Genomic DNA, 6,554 nt, shown 5'->3' on the forward strand with positions numbered 1-6,554 from the left:
TTGGTGCATAAATATGATGGTCTGTTTAAGATTCTTTCCAAAGTGGGAAATGCCTCTAGCTAAATCAACCCACCAAAATGGGTGAAGGTGTTTTCAGTGTTCCATGTGAGCAACTTAAAGCCCTAACAGGTAAACCCCATAGATGCAAGTCATGTTGAATCAACTAGGGCTACCATTAGCATGAAGCCACCATCAAAACATCAAATTGAAAAGATTTTAGCTAGCCAGGTATCCCAAGTATCTCAAAGAATAGTTCATAAATATTTATTGAAGTGGGAGGGCGTAGGACCAAAAGAAAATAGTTAGGAGAGATACCATGACCTCTGAGCATTACAGCTAAAGATTGAAGAATTTCAGGTGAACAAGTTAATGAAGTCATTAACAGAATAGGTGGGGGAAGATGTCATGCGCCAACCTTGTATAGGGCCATGATTAGGCATAGGATGTCATTAGCCACCCATGTATAGGGCCATGATTGAGTAGAAATGCCAAAGAAAGTGATAAATCTCATGTGCTAGGAAAAAGTGTCCCCATTTCAAACATTGTAATGGCTCTAGGTAGCATAGCTATAAATTTTCTTAAGCTCTTTAGAGGGAGTGAGTAATCGGTGTATTGTTAGGTTGTCACACTGGTTAAGATATCAAACTAAGCTAACTTATGTGAAAGTGTCCATCCAAGTGCCACACGGTCTATCGCTTCATTGAGTGAAAGCTTAGCTTGTGACACCATACCACTGCTTTGGGCTAGTTCTGTATGACTTGGGCCCTAGTATGCCTTAAGACCTGGTCCCCCTTACTATCAGACCATGTTTCACTAAAACTAGAATTACTTCTTGACTCAGAGAGAACCTTTGGGCTTAGACTAGCTTACAAACCATGACACATGCACATGCCTTGACCACCATTGAGATATTTTAGTCTTGGTCTCAGCACATATGTTGACCACCATCGATATATGCTAGCCTTTGGGGGGTTGTTTCCTCAGACACCATTGCCAGATGTCAACACTTGGTGCGGCATGTATACCATGACCTTTCCACCACTTTTTTATCCCTTCCAAGCCACTTGTCTACGCCTTAAGTGCCATTGACACCTAATGGCACTTGGTGCATATGTCACAACCACTGACCATAAGCTAAACTTCGTGTGGCCTTAGATAAGGAATTGACTTTGTGTGCCTAAGTAAGCCTACAAAACTTAAGTGCTTCACATAATTTTTACTTGTAAAGATTATACTGTAGTATTAAGTTTTCTAGAACCCCTTGAATCTGATCTTCTTATGACTATGTTTAGGAGTGCCTACACTTGGGTTTGACTATGCTCCCACACCTTAATCATTAGTGCCTAAGCTTGGGTCTGATTGTGTGCCCACACATCACTCACTAGCACTCGTACTTAGTCCTAGCTTAATTTTGTCAAACTTGAACATAGTGCCTAAGCCTCTAGAGTCTTGATCACTACCCATACCACTATTCTATGCTATTTTCTTATAACCTGGGCCTCCAGTAGGCCTTAAGGCCTGGTCCCCCTAGCTATCAGACCCTGTCTTACTAAAATTGGAATTGTTCCTTGACACAAAGAAAACCTTTGGGCCTAGACTAGCTTGTGGACTATGACACATGCACATGCCTTGACCATTATAGGCACTAAATGACCTTCGATGCATGCACCTACCTTAACTAGCATTGGGACTTGTTGGCCCTTTATCTCAGCACATGCTTCAACCACTATTGGCACATGTTGGCCTTTGTATGGGTAGCTCCCTTAAATACCATTAGTAGATGTTAAGCCATGCACCATGCACACCATGATTAGGCAGTAAGTGGGTTCAGGCACATCTTCATATTTTTGCCATGCCAATGCCATTTTTATGGCTTGAAAATTCATATAATGGTCTTTTAGGCCTTCATGTGAAGTTTGATGGCAAGATGACTCATTTTCATTTTTCATGATTTAGATTTTTTTAAAAATATTTTAGGAGTTTTGGCCCAAATTTTGGTATACATGATCCTTGTATTTTTGTTAGTATCCATAAAAAAATTTAGCCAAAAAATAGAAATGTAGAAGATTTTGTTGCCATTTGAAAAAAGAATCCCCATTTTAGACATTTGAATGGCTATTGGTTGCGAACTTGTAAAAGCTCTTACCCTCTTTAAGGGGGTGTGAGTTGTTGAGATTCCTTGAGGGATAAGGGGCTAATATAAAGGCTAAGGACCAGCACTTATCACACATAATATGCGTACACCCCTCGACCCCTCACTTTCAATCATCGAAACCCTCAATGCCACCGCTAGCTTCTCAGGTGATGGTACTGTAGGAAAAAAAATGGCACCAGCACATGGCTAAGCCCATCATGTGCACCATGGCCCAAAATCAAACTTTAGCCAAGGTCATGACCATTAATGACACATGTTAGTGCATGGTGTAGGCATATACCTCAATCATCATTGGCATAAGCTGGCCCTTAGTATGAGCACTTCTCCATGACCATAGGCACATGTTGGCCCTTAGTGATGGCACATACCTTGACTAGCATTGGCATAATTTGGACCTGGTACAGGCATATGTTTTGATTAGCATCGATAGAATATGGCCCTTGATGTGAGTAATTACCTCAACCATTATTAGCACCTACGGACCCTTGGTCTTAGATATGTCTATTTTAAAAAGATGTCCCTATTTTAGACACTTTAATGTCTACTGCTAGCATATCTATCAAATCTTTCAACCTTTTTAGATGCTGGTTGTTTGGGCCCTCTTTCCCTTTACAAAAGGAGTAGGTGAACGTGATGGACCTATCATTGCATACATTAACGACAATGTCTTCGAAGTAAAATCCAGGTTGTGTCTGTATTTTTGTAGCGTTGTCTAATGATTGGTTGCTTTGGTGACTCACAGGTGGTTATGGCCTCGATTGATTGGTATGCATGCAAAAAAAAGGCTCAGCTATGCCAAGCTTAAGCTTATGCTTATGGCTGATGCTGCCCTAGACCCCAAACCAAGTCTTTAAATCTTGTAATAGTTCCCTAGGGTAGGGTAAGCAAAAGCTAAGGTCATAGGCTTGCTCTAGCCAAGTTTTTCAGGTATTTGGTAGTCCCGCCATCCCTTCTTGTTGACCACAAAAATGCCTTGGCCTGGCCAAGCCCTTGCATGTAGTTGAGGCTACCCAAGACCCCAGGAACAAGTAGTTGAATCGAGTAACATCCCTTATGGAAGTGACAGAGGAGTTTGCATGTGCAGTCCTAGCTAGACCAAGTATTAGTGGTGTCATGCCATTGTTGTCTGTTGGATGGTAAGGGCAATCTCATGGCTTTTCCTTGTATTTTCCCATGCCATGTGGTTATGACATGGCCTTGTACATCATTTCTTTTGCTCACTTATTGAGTAATTGATTGGGTAACTTATGGATCAGTGTGCATGGATGCTGCCAATTGTACATAATGGGCATATGAGTGGTGCTATAGTTATGTATGTTAACAGGCTCCATGCTCGTTGCATCAAACTATCAACCTGCCATCCTTTTTAATCTCCCATATGTGGTCATCATACCTTGGGGGTACAATAAAAATCCTATGCTATGTACCTAAATTGATAGAAACCAGATGCCTTGCCATCCCTTATCCATCTTATGTCTTTAGGGGCTATAAGTCAAACCTTAATCATGCCCTATGTCCTAAGTATGCCACTCAAACCTCCATGGCCACATTGGTACATTGGTGTTCAATTGTGCTCTCGAATGCAAAATGTTTCATAGGTGTGGGCTCTTAACCCTTGTTCATTTGATGCTATGCATTTTATGTGCTTAACACACTTGACGCTTATGCTTCGTGTTAGCTCTCTCTGCCACTCAGTCAGTGCATTAAGGCTCATACGGTGCCAACATCCCAAAGGAATATGGCTTGGTTGATCTGATAGTAGTCATATGCTTGTCTCAAAGATTAAGCTATGCATGTCTAAGTATGAACTAATTTAGGCTGTGTAACTATGAATGGTTTATTAAATCAATTATAGTTTGTTTGATTGATCTACTACTTGAATAACCATAGTAATTCTAGAGCTAATATATGCAACAAACCTTAACTTCTAGAGGGATGCATTTATTAGATAAAAGGTCGATAAGGGCTTTGCCCATTGCTTGATGATTCATGATAACTCAACAAATTGCATGGCCTTTGTGCCAGTAATGCATCATTCAAAATTTTACCCTATCAACTTTTGATGGTAGGATAGTGGCCTACTATGGTAGTGATGGGTGATGGAAAATTAGGGTTTGATTCTATAAAGGGAGCTTAAGAAATAGCTACCACATCCGAGGAAGGTAGTAGGTGCATAAATTACCCAATCCTAACATGGGGAGGTAGTGATAATAAATAACAATACTAGGCTCTATGAGTCTTGTAATTGATATGAGTACAATCTAAATCCCTTAACAAAGATCCATATGAGGGCAAGTCTTATGCCAACAAGCATAGTAATTCTAGCTCCAATAGCATATATTTAAGTTGTTGCAGGAAAAAAGCTCATAGTTGGAACTAAGGTTGGGTCATCGGTCCATCTCATAGTGAGCATCGATCTACTTGTCCCTACTGCAGATGATGCCTTCATGGCTTTAACTGGCCAAGTCATTCCTCCAACATTGTTCTTTTGAAGAAATTAGAGTGCTTAAAGCAAGCCTACACTTATATACATTAGCATGGGATAACATTATAGCATTTCGATCCTATTATGTTGGCCTTTAGGATCAGAGTAATGATTAACATGGACAATTGAGGGCATTCATTTTTCATAGTTAGAGGTGGAATTCTTTGATTTATGAAAGATGAACAACTATGAAAGCATTTGCCAATGATGTTTTCATTAATCAAGAACGAATGTTAGGGGCTTGAAAATGATCAGATGCCATTCTAGTCTCTACCATAAATGATGCTGACTAGGGATCGAATGATGTTATTTTTAGGACTCTGCTAGCACCTTATGAGAAATCAAAATCTTTAGATTTTGAGAGGAGTATGGTCCCAAGGTTGAAACCTAAAAGAAATGACTAAAAGGCACCACCAACAGTGGAGCATGCAGCTTAATTTGACTCAACATGAGAAAACTTACTAGGTCCAGACATAATAAGTATTGACTGATTGAGAGCTCTTTCTTGATTCTATGGGTGGTGGTGCATGTCCATTCTTAATTGGTGGAGTGATTTATCTAGTTAATTCTGTTAATGAACAAAACCTCAGCCTATAACTAGCTATGCGAAGGTGATCTTTCATGGCCAGTTTCTTAAAGGGACTATAGCCACTTAGGCCAAGAAAGTTTGAGGAAATAATAGGTCTGTTATGCCTTTAGATATTCTGCATTGCAACCATGCTACACTAACGTATTCAACTAGTCTATAGCCTTGGCTAATTGGCCTCGATAATCTTTAAAATGTCATCATAATGGGGATAGATCATTGCAATTGTTGGTCTTCAACGAGGAATTCCAAGTAAGTGTAAGTCATTAGCTTGTGTTGATTAAGTCCCTACCCTTTGTACACACTGCTTGTCTTTTTTACCGATTGAATGGTCTGATGAAGTGTTTAGATCATGATGATGTGGACAATTTACTACTTGTAACATCACAAAAAGTCCATTAAACCTTATCATTTAGAGGAAGGAGATGTCGTAACAAGGTTTCTATAAGTGACCCTAAAGAAAGATCATTGTCGAAACCTGTTTAATGAACAACTTGTGAATGCGTTAATGAAACATCAAGGGGGTGAGGGTGCCTCTGTGCTTGGAGTCCCTTTTAGCCCTAAGCATGCATGATGGTTAATTTGTTTCGCCTTTTGGGTAGGTGAAATGATCAATATCATCTTTCATGATTGAATAATGAACCCTCAGCATGAATCATGCAAATAAACCAATATGTGCCACGACCATCCTATTTACGATGCATTCATAGGTGTTACCATGACTCTTTTTGTCATAAAAAACCAAAATGACTCTCGGTAAATGATATATTAGCTCTCGCATCAATGAAGAACATAGCAAAATGTGATACTTGGTGTGAATTGCAGAATCTCATAAACCATCACGTCTTTGAATACAAGTTGCACCCCAAGCCATTAGGCCGAGTGCATGCCTACCTAGGTGTCATGCATCATCGCCCCCTCTAACCCCCCACCCATTAGGTTTTGGGTGGAAGGCAAAAGATGGCCTCTCGTGATCTCATCGATTGTGGTTGGCCCAAAAGTGAGTCCCCGATAATGATAGTGCCATGATCATTGGTGGTAAAGCTTTCAACGTGCCTCGTCTCTAGTGATGCACACTTGTTATCAATCTAGACCCTATTAGACCCTCTGATGCTTGTATTATGACCCTAGGTCAGGTAGGATTACCTATTGAGTTTAAGCACAACAATAAGCGAAGAAAAAAAAACTTACTAGGATTTTTTTAGTAATGATGAGTGAACTGAGTAGAGCCTAGCTTGAGAATCTAGCACCCATGGCATCTGAATTATAGTTTGGAGAAGCATCCTCAATAGTAGACTAGACCGAACTCTTTTGGAAAAGGGCACCAA

At 40.1% G+C, this 6,554-nt stretch overlaps 2 pseudogenes; both read left to right on the forward strand.

Annotated features, from left to right (window-relative positions):
* Positions 1-3,895: 3,895 nt before the first annotated feature.
* LOC149516676 (18S ribosomal RNA) lies at positions 3,896-5,697 on the forward strand (annotated as a pseudogene).
* A 277-nt stretch (positions 5,698-5,974) lies between these two features.
* Positions 5,975-6,130, forward strand: LOC149516677 (5.8S ribosomal RNA; annotated as a pseudogene).
* The last annotated feature ends 424 nt before the right edge of the window (positions 6,131-6,554 follow it).

This window comes from Durio zibethinus, chromosome 9 (assembly GCF_047325235.1).
Source record: "Durio zibethinus cultivar Kanyao isolate XHJ-2024 chromosome 9, ASM4732523v1, whole genome shotgun sequence".
NCBI lineage: Eukaryota > Viridiplantae > Streptophyta > Magnoliopsida > Malvales > Malvaceae > Durio > Durio zibethinus.